This window comes from Nerophis ophidion, linkage group LG16, assembly GCF_033978795.1.
Source record: "Nerophis ophidion isolate RoL-2023_Sa linkage group LG16, RoL_Noph_v1.0, whole genome shotgun sequence".
Taxonomy (NCBI): Eukaryota; Metazoa; Chordata; class Actinopteri; order Syngnathiformes; family Syngnathidae; genus Nerophis; species Nerophis ophidion.
Genome location: NC_084626.1, coordinates 1,520,814 through 1,543,983, shown reverse-complemented (window position 1 = coordinate 1,543,983; position 23,170 = coordinate 1,520,814). Strand labels below are relative to the sequence as shown.

General features: G+C 38.9%; 1 long non-coding RNA gene across 1 annotated transcript in view; it reads right to left on the bottom strand.

Moving 5' to 3' along the window:
• Nucleotides 1-5,829: 5,829 nt before the first annotated feature.
• The window catches only part of LOC133535624 (uncharacterized), a 47,200-nt gene continuing 29,859 nt past the window's right edge, over nt 5,830-23,170 (bottom strand). Inside the window, exon 2 of the long non-coding RNA XR_009802262.1 lies at nt 5,830-6,274. This is a non-coding gene — a long non-coding RNA (uncharacterized LOC133535624). The remainder of the gene's footprint in view (nt 6,275-23,170) is intronic.

Sequence of the window (23,170 nt, the reverse complement as noted above, 5' to 3'; positions counted from 1 at the left end):
TCCTCACATCTGAACATTGTTTACAATCATGGCCACCAGCAGCAAGAGCGATTCGGACCGAGAAATTTCCCCATTAATTCGAGCGAGGATGAAAGATTTGTGGATGAGGATAGTGAGAGTGAAGGACTAGAAAAAAGAAAAGAAAAGACGCGGGCAGTGGGAGCGATTCAGATGTTATTAGACACATTTACTAGGATAATTCTGGAAAATCCCTTATCTGCGTATTGTGTTACTAGTGTTTTAGTGAGATTATATGGTCGTACTCGTACTTGAATGTCGGAGGGGTGTGGCCACGGGTGTGGTGACCGGCAGTGTCTCTGAGGGAAGCCCCGTTTCTCGACGAGGCGAAGTGAAGCCAGCCGTTGAGCTTTTTTCCCCCCTCCTCCACGGTGGAAGCATCCCACGTTCGGGGGCGGCCGGTCGGACGAGGCAAGAGAGTTTGCAGCTGCCTCTTTGACAGGTGCACGTGGAACGACGCAAGCTCCGCTCATGTCTACGGTAAGAGCCGACCTATTACCACAATTTTCTCACCGAAACCTGCCGGTTGACCATGTTCGCTTGACCGCTCTGTTCCATAGTAAAGCTTCACAGTCATCTTTCGGGAATGTAAACAAGGAAACTAAAGGCAGCCGCAATGCAACGTTTCCCACCTACATCTTTCTTCTTTGACGTCTCCATTATTAATTGAACAAATTGCAAAAGATTCAGTAGTCCAGAATACTGTATAATTATGCGATTAAAGCAGACGACTTATAGCTGGAATCGGGCTGGAACTAAATGTCCGCTACAATCCGTGACGTCACACGCACGCGTCATCATACCGCAACGATTTCAACAGGATACTTAGCGCAAAATTTAAAATTGCAATTTAGTAAACTAAAAAGGCCGTATTGGCATGTGTTGCAATGTTAATATTTCATCATTGATATATAAACTATCAGACTGCGTGGTCGGTAGTAGTGGGTTTCAGTAGGCCCTTAAGCTAAAAAAAAATCCTGATGTGCTTTCCGTGTTCATTGACACAAGTTAAATGCAGAAGTTAATTAGTATATGTTAGTATTTGAGACAACAGTGTAAGTCTGTTCTTAATCCTGGAGTTAATTGGACCTCTGTACTGTGGTCATTTTGTGACAGTTTTTGCATCATGTGCATTGTTTACAGTTACAAGTAAACAGTTTCTCTTTCTTAGTGTGCTTGGCAAGGTACAGTATGGGTTGTCCACTGCCTATTATTATTATTATTATTATAATATTAGGCATTTTGCCTCTTTTGGCTGTATTGTTTTTGTGTGTGTGTGTCCAGGGCAAGTGTGCTGACCCCAGTCATGTTGGAAGTTCAGGAGTTGAGAGGGATTTTCTTAAGGGGATCTTTGCAGAAGTGTTTGCCTGTGTGTGTGTCTCTTTGCATGTGTGCGTTAGTGATTAACGCCAGATGTGCGGGGCTCAGGGTGTCGGCGGTACGTTGAGAGGGCCCCACTGTATTTTGCTTCAGCCTGGTTGCGGAAAATGCTCAGGCGACCTCTTCACACATGGCTGACATTAACATCTTCGCCGTTCATCCGCCTGATCCCCCTTAAGGTTCGCAACATTAGGTCAGCCAGAGCAGAAGGAAGTTTTAATAAGGATGTAGAAGCAGCCCGAGCCAGGGTGTGCATTTTTTTTCACGTCTCTCATTTCTCCAGCAGAGGGCGAAAGAGAGCTACGGAAGGTCCACAGTTCACCATCATGTCTGAAGTCACTGCTACAGGTAAAGAGCTTTGTCTTACCCATTCAAAAAATTCACACAATTGTTGTATTGTTTTGAGGTAAAACATTTCAAATAATTAAAGTGGAACTAGATAAGGACGTTCTTAAAATGCTTGATTAAAAAGTCATGGTAAACATGTATTACATGTTTAATTATTTTATTTATTTAGCCTTTATTTAACCAGGTAATAATCCTATTGAGATCAAAAATCTCTTTTCCAAGGGAGACCTGGCCAAGAGGGCAGCAGCAAGGTTACAATAAAAACAGTAAACAACACATAAAACATCACATTTACAACATTAAAACTTGCTCATATGACACATGTGCATACAGACAAGGTAGACTGCGATCCTTTCACATAAGCTTTAAACTCATTCAATGTAACAAGGGTTTGAAGTTGTAGGTTATTCCAAGCCTTCGGTGCTGAAAACCTAAATGCTTTCTTGCCCAGTTCAGTTCTTACTTTGGGGATGACAAATTGAAATGTGATATAAGAAGAAAAAAAAAGATAAAAAAGGGTCTTATATACTTACATATTTTTACGTCATATTATTAAAATATTGAGGACAATAAATCTTATGTATTCTGAAAATGTTTACACCCTTCAATATTATTTCATGTTTGCTGAACCAACATTAAATTTACTGTCAAACAAAACATTAACTTTTCAGAAGTTTTAATACTTGGAAATGTACTGAAGTTCTGCAGTTGCCTCCCAGCCAGATAAAATACTTATTTGAAACTTCAGATTACAGTACAGTATGTGATTGTTTTTACAATTGTTTGCTGTCCAAGCAACTTTTCCTTTTCTCGAACCTGCAATTTAAAACCACAAGTTTAATAGGACTTGTTACCTGACAATTTTTTTGTCCCCGTTGTTTTGTTTTCTTCGACCTTTTCCTCAGTCCCTACCTTTGTTGTTCAATTCTTCACTGCCCGTCTATCTACCTTTTGTCCCTGTGTGAATATTTCACATTGCTGCTGCCGCTGGTGCGTGATGCAGAGCACTGAGCAGTCATTGTGTGTGCACATGTGGGTGATGTGGTATGCGGCTCTACGGCGCGTGGTGTGTTGTGACGGCTGTGCAGCCTCCGACGCCAGCCGTTTATCCGTCTGTGCAGCTTCACCTAAGGGTGACACGTACCCGTACCCACACACACCTAGAAACATACCAACAGTGGGCTACAATGCATCACCACGGGTCACATGGCTTGCTTCCACTGTAGCCTACGTGCCGCATTGTTTGCTATAGATTCTAACATTGTATTGCTGAATACAGTCATTTCAGTATTTTTTTGTTTAAAAACAGGTGCAGTAATTTTAGAAGCATTAATCATTTTTATTATTTTCCAAAATTGCCTTCCAATCTGAGTACTGTGAAGTGCACTGTATTTCAAAAACATTTTCATTATACTGTACATTTTAGTATAATATCTTAACTAGCTAACTATTTTGTGTACAACACTCTAATAATTTATACTACAGATCCTAGAGCAGTGGTTCTTAACCTTGTTGGAGGTAATTAGTAATTTTTTCAAAATCAAGACAAAGTTATGTGTTTTTGGTAACTCTTTAGTATGGAGAACATATTCTATGTAACAAAGACTTAATTTAGAGGTTGTTGGACACTAGGGGAACATGTTATAAGTAACAAAGACATAATTTGGAGTTATTTGGTTAGGGTTAGAGGGTGCCGAATAAGGCATTAATAAGTACTTAATAATGACTAGTTAAGAGCCAATATGTTACTAATTTGCATGTTAATAAGCAACTAATTAATGATGAATATGTTCCCCATACTAAAGTGTTACCATGTTTTTTTACTGGTCACAAAATGAACCGTGCAAGAACATCACCTTGTCCAAAGAACAAAACCGACACTAAACTCACACTAGACTGCATAAACTCACAACAAATGACACACCTGCAAATCAGTGTGACTTCTGCTGTTGCCGTATCCGTAATACGCCAATAGGAAGAAGTTTTTATTAAGACGACGAGTCGGGTGTGTTTTGACCTCTGCCGAACCCCTGAGGCCGACTCACTGAACCCCTAGAGTTCAATCAAACCCAGGTTAAGAACCACTGTCCTAGAGAGCGCTTTAATAATAGTGCTTATGTTTAATTTATTAAAGTATAACTGCTAATTGTATTAGGTAAATCACTGTTTCAGACTGCACGTTTAAAACACACATCATACATTTTTACACAGTAAATTTTGCCCTTTAAGTGAGGGGACGAACACTTTTGAAAAAGTAAAACTTGTTATAAATTACTGTATTTTTAAAAAAAGTAAAAGTTGTCACAATCATGGTCAGCAAAGTCAGTGGGTAATAATGTTGTCAAACTTCACATTTCATTAGGGTTCCTGCCTAAAAGCCGTAATCTAAATATTTCAACAATGTATTTAAGTCATTTTCAGTTAGTCAATATTCTAATAATTCCATATCTAAATTAATTAGGTTTGACGGTAGCAATATAATCTGTAAAGATGTAAATTGTATTTTTTAAAGCATGTTTTTAAAATTATATTATGAGTAGGGCTGTCTAAAATAAAGAGTTAAACCATTGGAAAAATAACAAAAAAAATTCTCATTAATCATTTGTATACATAGACTAATCACACAATGTATTTTTGATTACTGTATTGTAAATGCTACTATGCCTTAACCACAAATAGTTGCCTAAAAGTGGCGCGAGTTGTTTTACGGTCCTTGATCAGGTCTATTTTGACGTACAGTGAGGTGACTCCGACTGTTGTGTTAACTGGCAAATGTCACTTCAAAATGCACCCAATGGGACTTTATATAAAAGTTTACCAAATTTTGAGCAAATTAATGTGGAGCATCCAAGCAAAACACTCAAAACATGTTTCCTGTATGATATTCTGACAATAAAATTGCATTTGTGTCCAAATATTGGGGTATTAATCACAGGGTAATAACTTGTGATTAATGATGATTAATCCAAAATCAGAAGTGTGAATAATCTGATTATTAAAATCACAGTTTTTTTTTTTTGTTTTTTTTAGTTTATTGTTATTTGGTCAATGGTCAACAAAACAAACAGTTGTACATTCATAGATTGAAAATGAAAATGTTGCAGACCGAAAGGGTTTAGGCTGAAGTTGAACACTTATTGGAGCTATCCCTATAAACAATGTCAAGTACAAAATAAACTTGGGAAAATTATGAAATGTCTTTTGCACATTATGAATACACATTATACACAACATGAACATAGTTCAATTATATACACAGTAAAGGCATGTGAAATATCCTTGCACTCGTATTAAATCTTTGCACCAATTATTAACTATACGTACAAACAATTATACTTGCATTATTATTTATATCCCACGTTAAGTTTTTAATTAACATTAATCATAGTATTAACTACAATGTTGATTCAAGAGTGATATATTTTTTCAATACATTGTTCTTAAAGTGTTTTTTAATAGGACTAATTATTAGTATATGTTATTTACATACCCGGAAGGAAGGAGATTTTTACAACAAAGTTCTGCAAGAAAAGTGAAGGTGTTTTTGTTTTTTTTACCCTTCGCATTAATATTTTGCCGTTTCGCTTGATTGTAAAATATGTGGATGGAGAGGAGTTGTGACGTGTATGTTGTCAATATTCAGTGTTTTATCATTCATAGTTAATATTGTAAATCCCACATTCTTTATTTTCATGTACATTCTGGGACTCTTATTCAGTAAAAAATGTTTTTAAGTCAATTCTGTTTTTAAGGCAGTTTTCCTAACATTTTTTAGCTTTCAATCAGACATTATTGTGAGGTTTTGTATCAGTATTCCTAAAAACAGATGCAACGGCCACCAGACACACTTTTTTTTTTTTCTAAATTTGGCCCCTCGAGTCAAAATAATTGCCCAGGCCTGCTATAGGTGCACGCCCTAGAATTACCCCACACCGTCAGGCTAATGGCAGACTAATGCATAAAACATATTTGTATGATTTCCACCTAAATTCCTTGTGAAAACACACACAAATAAAGTTGATGCAAATGACATTAATAATACAGTCCAGGCAAATATTGTGTTTTAGCAAATGCAACTCTTGATATTGTTCTCATTGTATTTGCTATGAATAGACAAATGTTTTAAAAGTTCTGAGTCTAAAGTTGTCAGACACAGTGGAAGGCCAGACAATATTGCTGTGCGCTGTGTTGTAATCCTTGGTATTTAGTGTCTTCTCTAGTGCTGCCGAGGTGAAAAGTTGAACCTGGTGTTGACCCTCTCTTGAGAGAGGGCTTAGCTCTGAAGTCAGGCGCAGGCCAAAGGCACATGCAGGATATTCTCAAGTTCCTCTTCCCCTCCCTCGTGTGCACCCCTCCGCCGCCATCCTCCCTCCCACACAAAAACAATTAGCATCTGTGATAAGACATTGTACATATTTCCATCATTTTATCTCATCTGCCTTGTTTGTTTGTCTTTTTCCATCGTGACGAAAGTCTCGTGTCCTCGTCCTGTAGCGCCGTTGATCAACATCTTCTTGGTGAAAGGAGGCTGTGGGAGGGAGTGAAAGAGTCTGAGAGGGGCCTTGCGCTTATCACAAATGGGAGCTGAATTCCAGATGGAATGATAATTAAAAAAAAAAAAAACAGTACAAAAATAGACATAACAGCAAAGCAAGTGGGAAAAAAAACAAGAGCATCATAACACACAGGGTTGACGTTTTGCCAAACCTAAATTCGCAAAAAAAATATTTGTTCTATTTTATATCTATGCTGTTACTGGATGGAATACAACTACAGAGACCTTTAAAGGCCTACTGAAACCCACTACTACCGACCACGCAGTCTGATAGTTTATATATCAATGATGAAATATTAACATTGTAACAAATGCCAATACGGCCTTTTTAGTTTATTAAATTGCTATTTTAAATTTCGCACGAAGTATCCTGTTGAAAACGTCTGTATGATGACGCGTGCGTTTGACGTCACCGGTTGTAGCGAACATTTTTTTCCAGCCCGATCCAAGCTATAAGTAGTCTGCTCTAATCGCATAATTACACAGTGTTCTGGTCATCTGTGTTGCTGAATCTTTTACAATTTGTTCAATTAATAATGGAGAAGTCAAAGAAGGAAGATGTACTTGGGAAGCGGTGTATTTCCTTGTTTACATTCCTGAAAGTGAAGCTTTACTATGGAACAGAGTTGTCAAGCGAACATGGTTCCCGACCACATGTCAACCGGCAGGTTTCGGTGAGAAAATTGTGGTAATAAGTCGGCTCTTACCATTTGACATGAGCAGAGCTTGCGTCCTCCTGCAGCTGCGTGGCTTCCCTCAGAGACACTGGCGGTCACCACACCCGTGGCCACACCCCTTCGACTTTCAGGTACCATATAATCTCACTAAAACACTAGTAACACAATAAGCAGATAAGGGATTTTCCAGAATTATCGTAGTAAATGTGTCTAATAACATCTGAATCACTCCCACTGCCCTTGCCTTTTTTTTTTCTTTTTTTTTTCTAGTCCTTCACTCTTACTATCCTAATCCACAAATCTTTCACCCTCGCTCAAATTAATGGGGAAATTGTCGCTTTCTCATTCCGAATCGCTCTTGCTGCTGGTGGCTATGATTATAAACAATGTGAGGATGTGAGGAGCCCTACAACCAGTGACGTCACGCGCACATCGTCTGCTACTTCCGGTACAGGCAAGGCTTTTTTATTAACGACCAAAAGTTGCAAACTTTATCGGCAATGTTCTCTACTAAATCCATCCATCCATCCATCCATCATCTTCCGCTTATCCGAGGTCGGGTCGCGGGGGCAGCAGCCTAAGCAGGGAAGCCCAGACTTCCCTATCTCCAGCCACTTCGTCTACTAAATCCTTTCAGCAAAATTATATCAATATCGCGAGATGATCAAGTATGACACTTAGAATGGACCTGCTATCCCCGTTTAAATAAGAAAATCTTATTTCAGTAGGCCTTTATGATATTTATATATTATTGTTCAATTTCTAAACGTATCATCACGTTCCTGTTTGTATCACATTGTGGATCAACTTCAAACACACATTGATTTCAGACTGGTTGGTCAATCAAGTGCAATTACATTTTTGGTATTGCTGTTGTGTTGGAGGAGTTTATGTGAATAAACGGAGTGTTCACAATCAAATAGCATATCCACAAGACAATTATATGTATAAAATGTTAAATTTTACATATCTAACTGACTCACATGGTATCGCACTTGCATTTTGATGTCGTTAGTCGTGTGCACGTCAGGTTGTTATGGTCGTCAAAGCTACATGACACACAGACATTCAAATCAGAACTAGATCTGACATTCTTCCCGCCCAGTGGAGCAGGAGAACACGAGGCCTGAAGATAGGAGTCCGGCAGTAAATGTTGAGTCGTACTTAAATATGTTCTCCACCTGTTTTGGTTTTCCAGGGGTTGTGATAACCTGAGAATGACCCCGGATTGGTCTAATCTCAATCTCATCGCCTTTCGCTGGTCAACTGACAGAACATTGTGCAGAGAGCAGAGAATTTCTGTAGTATTGTTTAAGGCCGTCTGTTAGTCAAGTTTGTCCAAACCGTAGAAAGCCGTTCAATACACAGAGAGAGAATGTTTAGGGTGAGAAGTAAATGAGGCAAATGTGTTGACTTTGTCTGGAATGAAGCCTGTGTAATGATTTCTGGCTGTGTTCCTCTGTTGTGTGTACAAACATGACTGACTACAGTTAATGAGTATGTATTCGTTATAGACTTTACAGTATTAGTACTTGAAAGCACCACACATCAGTATCTTAAATGGAACTCGTTCAGTTCTTTTTATGTTGGCTCCTGATGGGAAAATGCAGTCAGTTGCATTTTGGAAGAGCCTTGATCGTGCTGTAAGGCACATGGCAAGCCTGTCCAGTGTAGTAGCTGCCTTGGGCAGCCTGTTTGGAGGTTTTTAGTTTAGCCAGATTAGATCAGAGGATCATTCTGTTTGTTTATTTTTGATTTGGGAGGGGCAGCGGTCCCCGAGGAATACCCCCCTCCCATCAACTGCTACTCTGCTGTCCCTCCCCAGTATTCCTCCTCAGGGCACAGTCGACTGGAGCCCTCATGACCTTCCCGTCACCCCTTTCAAACCATGTTAGCTAACAACATATTCCGGGAAACAGAAAAGTAAATGAAGGAAGTTTCTATCAGTGTCCACCAAACTAAATCACAACCAGATCTCTTCATATGGGGGTGCAAGTCAGTGCCACCCAAGTGGGCAGTCCCTCTGGCTGTGGTCTGCCTTCGAAGAGGTTCATCCCTGCCGGTTGACATATCTTTCATCTGCTTGAAGGTTGCCGATCTTGTTTTGCACCCAGCGTTGTTAGATTGGCAAGGTATCATGTGGACAAACCGAATCAGTGTGTTGCAACAGCAGTCAGATTTTAGTCTTTCTATATTCTCAAGTAGAATAGTGAACGGCGTGGCACAGTGGAAGAGTGGCCGTGCGCAACCCTAGGGTCCTTGGTTCAGTCCCCACCTAGTACCAACCTCGTCACCTCCGTTGTGTCCTGAGCAAGACACTTCACCCTTGCTCTTGATGGGTGCTGGTTAGCACCTTGCATGGCAGCTCCCTCCATTAGTGTGTGAATGTGTGTGCGAATGGTAAATGTGGAAGTAGAAAAGCCCTGTACAATTATAACCATTTATCATTTATTTATAACTAATACAAAAAAATAGTAGTGCTTTCATCTAAATTAATGTAGGGGGTTTGTTATGGACCAGGCCATGGTGTACCCTGCTCCCAGCCCAAAGTCATTTGCGGTACTCGTGGCTCCAATGAATAGTACAGTAAATTGATCAGTTTGTATCCAAACACTTTTGGCTTGTCTTTTAAGATTGAACACTAGAAAGTTACTCATAGTTAACATTGCTAATTTTTGTCCCAATCCTCCTCGTCATTAGTTTTATTATGGATATTGAATAGAACAGAGCTAATCAAAGTATTACCCGCCTGTTCCTGTCCGGCCTGTGGAAAATTAATTGAAATTGGATTACAAAGTTCATTTATGTCATGCATGGATTAAAACATAAATGCATATATTTATTTATTTTGCAAATGTTTGTTTTTCTTGCCGCCATGTAAGTGTGTGGTTGCGCGTAGGGCGATGGAAAGACCATGATTCCTGGATAGGTTGAACAGTTTGAATGTGGAACGGTTTGAATCAAATGAAAAATGTGGAAAGTAGAGCGTGCCAAAACTTTTGAAGAAGGAGAATAATAAATAGATGATTTTGGTGTAGAAAAGAGCGCTTTTCTACACCATGCATTAAAGGCCTACTGAAATGAGATTGTCTTATTTAAACGGGGATAGCAGATCCATTCTATGTGTCATACTTGATCATTTCGCGATATTGCCATATTTTTGCTGAAAGGATTTAGTATAGAACATCGACGATAAAGTTCCCAACTTTTGGTCGCTAATAAAAAATCCTTGCCTGTACGTGCGTGACGTCACGGGTTGTAGGGCTCCTCACATCCTCACATTGTTTATAATCATAGCCACCAGCAGCAAGAGCGATTCGGACCGAGAAAGCGACAATTTCCCCATTAATTTGAGCGAGGACGAAAGATTCGTGGGTGAGGAAAGTTAGAGTGAAGCACTAGAAGAAGAAAAAAAGCGACGGCAGTGGGAGCGATTGTGATGTTATTAAACACATTTACTAGGATAATTCTGGAAAATCCCTTTACTGCTTATTGTGTTAATAGTGTTTTGGTGAGATTATAAAGTCATACCTGAAAGTCGGAGGGCTGCGGTGACCGCCAGTGTCTCTGAGAGAAGCCAATGGAGGAGCCAAGATCACAGCGGCCTTTTTGACAGCTGCTGCAGGAGGACGCTAACTCCGCTCAAGTCTCCGGCAAGAGACGACTTAATATCACAATTTTCTCATCCAAAAACTTGCTGGTTGACATGTGGTAGAGAAACATGTTCGCTAAAGCTTCACAACAAACAAAGAAACACCGGCTGTTTTTCGGTTGCTAAATGCAGCTGCAATCCACCGCTTTCCACCAACAGCATTCTTATTTGACGTCTCCATTATTAATTGAACAAATTGCAAAAGATTCAGCAACACAGATGTCCAAAATACTGTGTAATTATGCAATAAAAACAGGCTACTTTTAGCCGGGAGTGGTGCTGGGAGAATATGTCCGCTCCAACCAATAACGTCACAAACACGCGTCATCATTCCGCGATGTTTTCAACAGGATGCCTCGCGGGAAATTTAAAATTGCAATTTAGTAAACTAAAGCGGCCGTATTGGCATGTGTTGCAATGTTAATATTTCATCATTGATATATAAACTATCAGACTGCGTGGTCGGTAGTAGTGGGTTTCAGTAGGCCTTTAACTGAGCATGTATTAGGAGCTGGAAATGGCACAGCCACTTTATTGTAAATGCTTATCAGAAATTGGAATAATAGGCATTTACAAAAGCGAACAAATTATATTCACACAGGAAATAATGTGCCAAAAACCAATCAAGGTTAGATACTTTTGGAAGTGCACGTGAAGCTACGCAAGAGAGGGTGAGAAAACAAGGTTTGGGTTTAGGACTCGGCTTAACCCATTTCAGTTATCATCAGGTTATTAATGAAGCCGTGATGGAGGAAGGACGCCATTTTGATCATGCACATTTTGTTTACTGTCATGAGAATTCTAGATTGACTAAATATTAGGTAATCCACTTCTACGTATGTGCACATTGAAATAGTTTCATAGGAGCTGAAAGTAGGGATTGGTACGGAATCCAGTACTTGACATCCAGTTTCAGAGACCAGAGTGTCAGGACTGGTGTTGCATCTGTAGAGATCCGATATAATGGAACGTTCAAACCAATGGACCTTCTTGTAGATTTAATTCATATTTCTAAAAACAATTTCATGTTGTTTTTGTTGTTCCAAACACACAAACTCCAGCTGAATTAAATCCGGATAAGACAAAGATTAGCCTTGTTGCTCGGAGTGTTAAGCTTTGACAGAACAAAGGCTTTCTCTTTGTGATCATATTGAGTGGCTTTAATATAATAAAATATTTTTTTGTTTAATGTTATTGATATTTTGGTTCATTACTTTTTATGTTGTAAATGCCACTATGGTGCATCACGATTAGAACTTGGACGATTTATGAATCTACAGACAGATGTCCAAACATCAGGAACTGTGTTACAGCAGAGAGTAACCCACTAAAAAGAGGACATTTGCAAGTAGATGAATAAGTCAGATAAATGTTCACACAGTACAGCAACACGTCTATCAGCCATAGATATGATGACGCAGAGAGACGACACACAGCTTTGAGCCCCAAGTTTATGGCGCCAAGTGTCTGAGCGTTTTGCGGTTTTAGAAGGCACACAATTAAATGAAAGATGCCTGCTCGTCTCTTAGGTTTTATTTATTTATTATTTCACTTAGCAAGCAGCACGCATCTAGTCTTTCATATACAAACTCCGTTTCCATATGAGTTGGGAAATTGTGTTGGATGTAAATATAAATGGAATACAATGATTTGCAAATCATTTTCAACCCATATTCAGTTGAATATGCTACAAAGACAACATATTTGATGTTCTAACTGATAAACAATTTTTTTTTTTTGCAATTATTATCTGTAGAATTTGATGCCAGCAACACGTGACAAATAAGTTGAGAAAGGTGGCAATAAATACCAATACAGTTGTGGAATGCTCATCAAACACTTATTTGGAACATCCCACAGGTGTGCAGGCTAATTGGGAACAGGTGGGTGCCATGATTGGGTATAAAAACAGCTTCCCAAAAAATGCTCAGTCTTTCACAAGAAAGGATGGGGCGAGGTACGCCCCTTTTTCCACAACTGCGTGAGCAAATAGTCAAACAGTTTAAGAACAATGTTTCTCAAAGTGTGATTGCAAGAAATTGAGGGATTTCAACATCTACGGTCCATAATATCATCAAAAGGTTCAGAGAATCTGAAGAAATCCCTCCACGTAAGCGGCATGGCCGGAAACCAACATTGAATGACCGTGACCTTCGATCCCTCAGACAGCACTGTATCAAAAACTGACATCAATCTCGAAAGGATATCACCACATGGGCTCAGGAACACATCAGAAAACCACTTTCACTAAATACAGTTTATTGCTACATCTTTAAGTGCAAATTAAAGCTCTACTATGCAAAGCGAAAGCCATTTATCAACAACATCCAAAAGCGCCGCCGGCTTCTCTGGATCATGTAAGATGGACTGATGCAAAGTGGAAAAGTGTTCTGTGGTCTGACGAGTCCACATTTCAAATTGTTTTTGGAAATATTCACTATTGTGTCATCCGGACCAAAGGGGAAGCGAACCATCCACTCGGTTATCGACGCAAAGTTCAAAAGCCAGCATCTGTGATGGTATGGGTGTGCATTAGGCATGGGTAACTTACACATCTGTGAAGGCACCATTAATGCTGAAAGGTACATACAGGTTGTGGAACAACATATGCTGCCATCTAAGCACCCTCTTTTTCATGGACGCCCCTGCTTATTTCAGCAAGACAATGCCAAGCCACATTCAGCACATGTTACAACAGCGTGGCTTCCTAAAAAAAAGATTGCAGGTACTTTCCTGGCCCGCCTGCAGTCCAGACCTGTCTCCCATCGAAAATGTGTGGCGCATTATGAAGCGTAAAATACAACAGCGGAGATCCCGGACTGTTGAACGACTGAAGCTCTACATAAAACAAGAATGGGAAAGAATTTCACTTTCAAAGCTTCAACAATTAGTTTCCTCAGTTCCCAAACGTTTGAGTGTTGTTAAAAGAAAAAGTGATGCAACACAGTAATGAACATGCCCTTTCCCAACTACTTTGGCACGTGTTGCAGCCATGAAATTTTAAATTATTTGCAAAAAAAAATAAAGTTTATGAGTTTGAACATCAAATATCTTGTCATTGTAGTTCATTCAATTGAATATGGGTTGAAAAGGATTTGTAAATCATTATATTACGTTTATTTTTACATCTAACACAATTTCCCAACTCATATGGAAACAGGGTTTATATATATATATATATATGTATATATATATATATATATATATATATATATATGTATATATATATATATATATACACACACACACACACAAAGCATGTGTATGCTGTACATTGAAAAACCGCAATGCAATACAGCACACGTCAGTAGCCAAATGAGGCGACTTGTATACATTTTGTTCTTATTATTGATAATTAAATGTAATACATTAAAAATAAATAATAATCAATCGATCAAATTGATTGATAATAATATGCAGATATTAAAAATATGTCAGCACGTTGTTTAACGCTTAGCACCTGTGCCTCACAGCCATAAGGTCCTGGGTTTGATTTCCCAGGATTGGGGTAATTCTGTGTGGAGTTTACATGTTTTCTCAGTGACTGCATGGGTTCTCTCCAGATACTCCGGCTTCCTCCCACCTCCAACAACATGTGCACCAGGGGATAGGTTGATAGTCAAAACTAAACTGGTTCTAGTTTGTGAATGTCAATAATTGTCTGTCTATCTACCGATTTTAGAGTACCATTGAGTTTAAGTACCCACTGAAGTTTTATGTTAAATTTAGGTCCAGGTGTATCACATTTCTAAGAGCATAGGAAGTGTTTGAAAACTGTTCGGAGGGTTTATAAAGACGTTAAAGGCCTACTGAAACTCACTACTACCGTCCACGCAGTTTATAGTTTATATATCAATGATGAAATCTTAACATTGCAACTAATTGCAATTTAGTCTACTAAATTGCAATTTTAAATTTTGCACAAACTATCCTGCTGAAAACGTCGCGGTATTAAGACGCGTGCGCGTGACGTCACTGATTGTAGCGGACATTTTTGTAGCGGACAAGTCGTCTGCTTTAATCGCATAATTACACAGTATTCTGGACATCTGTATTGCTGAATCTTTTGCAACTTGTTCAATTAATAATGGAGACGTCAAAGAAGAAAGATATAGGTGGGAAGCGGTGTATTGCGGCCGCCTTTAGCAACACAAACACAGCCGGTGTTTCCTTGTTTACATTCCCGAAAGATGACGGTGATGCTTTACTATGGAACAGAGCGGTTAAGCGAACATGGTTCCCTACCACATGTCAACCGGCAGGTTACGGTGAGAAAATGGTGGTATTAAGTCGGCTCTTACCATAGACATGAGCAGAGAGCTTGCGTTGTTCCTCTTGCAGCTGCGGACTCTCTTGCCTCCTCCCACCGGCCGCCCCCGACCGTCGGATGTTTACGCCGTGGAGGAGGAGGAAAAAATATATATCAGCCTGGCCCCAACGGCTGCCTTCGCCTATCGAGAAAAGTGGCTTCCCTCTGAGACACTGGCGGTCACCACACTCGTGGCTACACCCCTCCGACTTTTAGGCTGTACAGGTACGACCATATAATTTCACTAAAGCACTAATAACACAATTAGCAGATAAGGCAGGGGTCAGGAACCTTTTTGGCTGAGAGAGCCATGAAAGCCAAATATTTTAAATGTATTTCCGTGAGAGCCATATAATATTTTTTAATACTGAATACAACTAAATGCAAGCATTTTTAATTAATAACATTTTTAGAGTACAATAAGCCTCTTATTATTTCAAATAACATTGTTATTCTGCGGCAGACCAATAATAGATAAAATATTTCTTACCAATAATGCGACTTTTTGAACAGGTGCGGTAGAAAATGGATGGATGGATTTAAATGCATGAAAATGTTTTATATTCTGAACGTTTTCTTTAACACTGTGATAACCAGCGGAATTATTCATTATTTATCGTGTTAAGCAATGTCAGCTAAGATTTATCTGAGAGCCAGATGCAGTCATCAAAAGAGCCACATCTGGCTCTCGAGCCATAGGTTCCCTACCCCTGAGATAAGGGATTTTCCAGAATTATCCTAGTAAATTTTTCTAATAACATCTGAATCGCTCTGCCGTCTAGTTTTTTATTTTAATTTTATTTTTTTTATATATATATTTTTTTTCCTAGTCCTTCACTCTCACTTCCCGCATCCACAAATCTTTCATCCTCGCTCAAATTAATGGGGAAATCGTTGCTTTCTCGGTCCGAATCGCTCTCGCTGCTGGTGGCCATGATTGTAAACAATTAGAGAATGTGAGGAGCTCCACAACCCGTGACGTCACGCGCACATTGTCTGCTACTTCCGGTACAGGCAAGGCTTTTTTTATTAGCGACCAAAAGTTGCGAACTTTATCGTCAATGTTCTCTACTAAATCCTTTAGGCAAAAATACTGCAATATCGTGAAATGATCAAGTATGACACATAGAATGGACCTGCTATCCCTGTTTAAATAAGAAAATCTCATTTCGGTAGGCCTTTAAATGCATTTAATATTTCTATAGATCATAAAATTAATAGACTGCCTACAGTATTTCGCCTGAAATTCCCCTACTACGGAATGTAACCCCAATGATAATCAAGCCAACACTGTATAGTGTCCAGTATTCCATGAAATATGTAGACTAGGCCTGGGTCGATAATTGATAAGTCAAATAACCGACGGTAAATGAAAATTAAGCCAGTAGGTTTTCCAGCGTGGATAAATCACCATCTACATGCGTGTTTACGGGATTCAAGCGCATTCATGCTTTTCAACGGTTTCAGCAGCTGTGCGTTTGTGCCTCAGCGGAATGAAAAGAAGGGGATGAATTCTCTTGTCATTCATTAATTGTCTTTGACTCTTTTGTGAGGACAGGCGGTGTTGCTGGCCGAGCAGCATTACACAGTGCAACAAGTTGGGCCGTGACCAACACATGAAGGGGCAAACATGGACATAATGATCGTAAAACCAAATGCCACACCAGCAATGTGGGAATATTTCAAGTTTAAACCAGTTTGCAAAATGTGCTCGACGATGACACACCTGCACGTCTACTTGAAACATAATTACCTGACAGTCCTCACTCACTGAGGCGTTTTGTGTACAAGTTCAGTGCAAACAAAATAGTGCAAAAGGGTGTGCGTCCCATAGAAAGTGTGGTTCAAATCACTATATGGCCAAAGATAAGCTGCCATTTAATACTGTTGAAAAACTAGCATTTCTATAAACGCGTGACAGACATTCGTCATGTCGGTGTTTCCCGGTCTCAAGTTTTTTGCATATGACCTGTTAATACATCTGCTTATACTATGTTCAAATAAAAGAAAAAAAAGATTGTTAGTTAAGTAAGGACAACTTTACCTCTGCCTGTATGTTCAATATTGAATACCTTAGCCATATTATTTGTTTTGGTTGTGTATATTTGAGGGCTCCCCACACCACCTTAACATGTTTTGTTTTTGGTTGTGATTTTTATTCAAGTGCAAAATGTTGCCAACAGACGATGTATAATGTATACTACATATGTCAGATAATGGCTTTTTTGCCGCTATACGATATTCCGATATTGTCCAATTTTAAATTACCGATTCCAACCGACACCGATATATACAGTCGTGGAATTAACACATTATTATGCCTAATTTTGTTGTGATGCCCAGCTGGATGCATTAAACAATGTAACAAGGTTTTCCAAAATAGGGACGGCGTGGCGCAGTGGGAGAGTGGCCGTGCGCAACCCGAGGGTCACTGGTTCAAATCCCACCTAGTACCAACCTCATCATGTCCGTTGTGTCCTGAGCAAGACACTTCACCCTTGCTCCTGATGGGTGCTGGTTGGCGCCTTGCATGGCAGCTCCCTCCATCAGTGTGTGAATGTGTGTGTGAATGGGTAAATGTGGAAGTAGTGTCAAAGCGCTTTGAGTACCTTGAAGGTAGAAAAGCGCTAAACAAGTACAACCCATTTATCATTTATCATTTAAGTTATGGAAAAAATATAGGGATGCACCGAAATGAAAATTTGTGGCCGAAGCCGAATAAAATTTAAACGCTTCGTCGAAGGCCGAATATTGAATGCAGTTTTTCACAATTTTTTAAATATTGCATAAATAGCCTAGAATAAATATTTAGACATGTTTTTCAAATAAAGTAATTTTTTATTGAATATTGAAATTTTTTTAATATTCCAGTAGTCTTTGCTTTTCAAAAAAAGCACAGTTTTTCATTTATATTAGGCCTTCAAACAAAACATGCATTCCAAAAAAAAAATAAAGTGCATTAAAGTAGATAAACCCACAACAAATGAATTATTGTCCTTTTGGCAAAAGTCTGCTTAGCCACAGTAGATATGTTAATAATGTAAACAGAGGCCCCACTAAATCTCAATAAAGCGTGTGCTTGTAACCTCTTACACTTATACAGGTAGCCTACACAACAGGCTAATAATGTAAACAGACGCCCCACTAAATCTCAATAAGTGTGTGCTTGTAACCTCATACACTTATACAGGTACACAACATATCCCAACGTCACCACGTCACTGCACGTTGGTTGATTGCGTCACCGCGTCAAAAACTTGCGTCACACGCCACTATTCGGCCTTGTTTTTAACTCATTCCACCAAAGGCCGAATGTGTTTTTTTTTTTGCCATATTCGGCCGAATATATTCGGTTACCGATTAATCGGTGCATCCCTAAAAAAATGCCAACATGGCACTGCCGTATTTATTGTTGAAATCACAAAGTGCATTATTTTTTTTAACACGCCTCAAAACAGCAGCTTGGAATTTGGGGCGGGGTTGGGAAGGGGGGGGGGGGGGGTGTCCCGGAATAGTTAGTGCTGCAAGGGATCCTGGGTATTTTTTCTGTTGTGTTTATGTTGTTACGGTGCGGCTGTTCTTCCGAAATGTGTTTGTCATTCTTGTTTGGTGTGTCATTCAATCGCAACTGGACTGTGTTGCGTTTGGACCAGATGTTCATTCCAGGGAATTTAAGTTGTTGGTCAATCCCAAGTTCTTTTGATTTTAGAAAATAACCCAAAAACAGAATAGGTATTTTGCAGTTTATTCTAAAGCTTATAAGAGACCAACCTATGTAACAACACATTCAATTCGCATCGCCTAAGTTGATCTGAAAACATTACGGAAGCGCTGTCTTCTTCAATATCTCCCCCGCCCCCACCTACCGGGACGAATACAAATATCTGTTGTTCTGCTTAGCCTGGGACAGGGAGTTATGGCTACTCCTTACATTCCTAACGCTTCAAGGTTAACACACGCAAGAACACTAGTGGACAACCAAAAAGAGACCAAATGGAAAAACACAAGCTGTTTTTTTAAATATGACTATGGAGAAAAGAAATAACTCTTGAATATGGATATACGTAGGTATCTATCTCTGATAGTTTTCAGTGTGGCGCATATTTGTAACAGTGTTGAAGTTGTTTCTACGGCCACCCTCAGTGAGACCTGTATGGCTGTTGACCAAGTATGCGTGGCATTCACTTGTGTGTGTGAAAAGCCGTAGGTATTGTGTGATTGGGCCGGCACGCAAAGGCAGTGCCTTTAAGGTTTATGACGCTCTGTACTTCTCCCTACGTCCGTGTACCACTCCGTACAGCGGCGTTTTAAAACGTCATAAATTTAACTTTTTGAAACAGATGCCGATAATTTCCGAAATTACATTTTAAAGAATTTATCGGCCGATAATATCGGCAGTCCAATATTATCAAACATCTCTAATGTATAAAGTATATTGTTACATCTTTGTAGTAATTATCCTGGATATTTAAAAGTTTACATTCCAATTCCAATGTAAAACTATACGAGAAATACAAGTTTATAGCATTTGAAAGGATCTACATGCATTATTATTATTGTGTATTATAATTACATCAGTGGTTATTTGGTCCCCAAAAAATAATGGCGTTAATATGGTTTGTATGCAATAATTTGGAGGTCAATATCCTGTATCGCCAAGCAAAATTTATCAGCCCAGGCCTATTGTAGACTTTACTTTTTCCTCTCTCTCTTTTAACACATTCTCACCTTTTTCAGTTTGCTAAGGCACACACACACACACACACACACGCAGAGTGACCCCTTCCTCGTCTCCCACAAGGCCTTAGGGTGAGGCAGACTGGCACCAGACAGTTATTCAAACCCTAAGGCAGCTTCACAACAGGTCAGAGAGAGACCAGGAAAGGTGGTCAGTAAAGCATATAGATTAATCTGTTTTTTTTTGTTTTTTTTACAAATAAACTAGTGTAGATTTGCTTTTAAAAAAAAATCAAAGTCAATGTTCGTATGCGCTGTTTGTTGGGCATCATTTCATTAAAATCTGGAGAAAAAAACACAAGTCAAACAAGTCTTTAATTCTATTTAGAATTTCTTGAACCCATCCCTACAAAACAACAAAGAATGTTATTCACCCGTTTATTAATTGTATTTTGTTATGTTTCATTTTATTTTAATCCCATGAAACGGAATAAAAGCAGGGATACACTATAATTGGATTAAAACATGTCTTTGTAAACATTGTGACTCATATCTTTGACACGCCTCCTTTTTCTTCTGTAAGAAAGTCTCTTTATAGCAAGAATGCCTACAGATGAAGGTCTCTTTTGGAACAGGACATGGGATTGGGAGTTATACTTTGGAGTCTTTGTTAACCATGTGGGTTTGTGTTTTGTGTTGGTTTTGTTCTTCTAAATCCTCAGTTTGTGTTTGTCTCTCCGAATGTGCTCTGAGAGATTACAGACAAAGGTTTAAAAAGCTATGAAGGCATAATTTCAGCCTGGTAATGTTTCTTTGAATAGACGTTCTTTAAATCACTAAAATGACACAGGTTTGAAGTTTCTCCCGTTAAAGGAGATACCACCCCAAGTATTGCAAAGTTTTTTTTTTGTTAAATTTCACTGTCATCTTGAAGCTTGTTCTGGCTTTATGGTATGAGAGTGTATTGTTTTGGACGAGTGATGTCACTAAACCATGCCACCAGAGATGAGCCATATCACAAGAGGCATTGCTGGAAATCCGAGTTGTGCCATTAGACAGAGAGAAAGGCAGCATCTTGAGAGAGAGAGAAAGGGGCGAGACACAGAACGGATTGTTCCACAACAGACTGACGGACCTTTTTAGCCTTATCTTCCTGAGCTTCTCTTACAGAAAACCAAGGAGAGAAGGGAAAAGAATGCCCTAGTCTTTCTCTCCTCATTTCCCATTTCTCTAGTTTGCCTGTTCTTTTCCCGCTTCATCTATTATTCTTCTGCCTTTGTCCATTCATTTCTAAACTTCTTCACACTTCCACAGCTTTTTATACTGTCCCCGAGGTTTTCTCTCAATGCTTTATCCTTAATCAGCGTTGTGTAGTGCTCATTAGGGCTGGGCAATATATCGAGTTTGTAATACATATACATATATTTTTAAACAAGATTTGAACTAAGAAAATATCGTAATATCAATATAATTTATTTAACGTTAAAATGACCTAACGCCTCTTATTTCTTGTGTTTTCCCCCTCTTCTCACTCCCTCTCATTGACTACTACTGTGATTTTTAACCATTGTGCTGTGAGATATTGTTTGGTGTGCCACGGTAGATTATGTAATTTCACCTATTTGGGTTAAAAATATTTTTTGCAAACCAGTAATCATAGTCCGCAAATGTGCCGTTGAGTGTCTGTGCTGTCTAGAGATCGGCAGAGTAACCGTGTAATACTTTTCCATATCAGTAGGTGGCAGCAATTGCTTTGTAGATGTCGTGATCACAATATGTAGACAACAGCAGGAGGTAGCGTGCAGGTCAAAAGGTATCTAACGCTTAAACCAAAAATGAACAAAAGTCATTGAAGCTTAGGGATGGCTATGCAAAACTAAAACTGAACTGGCGGCAACGTAAACAAAAAAGAATGCTGGACGACAGCAAAGACTTGCAGCGTGTGGAGCAGAAGGCGTCCACAAAGTACATCCCGTACATGACAATCAACAACAAAATAGGAGCGCCATACAAAAACTAAAACACTACACACAGGAAAGCAACAAAAAACTCCAAATAAGTCACAGAGTGATGTGACAGGTGGGGACAGTACACCTACTTTGAGACAAGAGCTATAGTGATACATGCACCACTGTCTAATTCCAAAAATCAAACGACTTTTTACTGTTAATATCGGCAGCTGAGTTTAATTATTTAATGTTTTCTGCTGATGGTGTGCCTCCGTATTTTTTCAATAAAAAAATGTGCCTCGGTTTAGAAAAGGTGGAAAAACACTGGACTACTAAACCCCTCCCCTTCCTCCTTCCAAGACGTGCTTGCGCGTATAAGAAAATCCATGATTGTTTACTATGATGAGTCACGATTGGTTGAGATTAGGCCTATCAGAGGCAAGATAGGGCGGGTCATGGAACCAGGAAGTGAAATCACAACAGACATCCCAAATGACGACGAGAGAATCGGAGAAGCGGGCAATTTATATATTTGAAAACTAGTAGAAGATGGCAGAGGGGTTCTCTTCCTTTTAGCGGTGTAGACAACATCCAGGAAACCCACAATGTGTCTACTTGGCCACATTTAGACAAATGTATGCGTCTGGATAAAGCATTCGAGTTGTTTACCATGAAAGCCCAAATCCAAACTGTTGTCGAGAAATGCTGCCAAAAATTATTATTTGCAGAGCTATGTTGTTTATTTTACGTCAAAATAATATTTTTCAAAGTTATTTATGTTATGTAATTCTCTGCTACTTAAGTAGTTTATTTTCTCTGCTGTTAATACCCATCTCGACTAACTGGGTTAATAAAAGTGTTTACAGTACAGCTGTCATTCACTTCAACTTCACTGAATTTCGCTCAAAAATGAATATCTTTATATGTATACTTTCACCAGAAAATATACCGAGATATTAGGGGTGTGGGAAAAAATCGATTCGAATACGAATCGCGATTCTCACGTTGTGCGATTTAAAATCGATTCTCTTTTTTTTATTGTCTTTTTTATATATATATATATATTTTTTTCATCAATCCAACAAAACAATACACAGCAATACCACAACAATGCAATCCAATTCCAAAACCAAACCAGACCCAGCAACACTCAGAAATGCAGTAAACAGAGCAACTCAAAGGAGACACAGAACAAACCAAAGGTAATGAAACAAAAATGAATATTATCAACAACAGTATCAATGTTAATTATAATTTCAGCATAGCAGTGATTAAAAATCCCTCATTGACATTTATCATTAGACATTTATACAAATGAAAAAAAAAAGAACAATTGTGTCACAGTGGCTTACACTTGCATCGCATCTCATAAGCTTGACAACACACTGTGTCCAATGTTTTCACAAGATAAAATAAGTCGTATTTTTGGTTCGTTTAATAGTTAAAAGAAATTAACATTATTGCAATCAGTTGATAAAACATTGTCCTTTACAATTATAAAAGCTTTTTTACAAAAATCTACTACTCTGCTAGCATGTCAGCAGACTGGGGTAGATCCTGCTGAAATCCTATGTATTGAATGAATACAGAATCGTTTTGAATCGG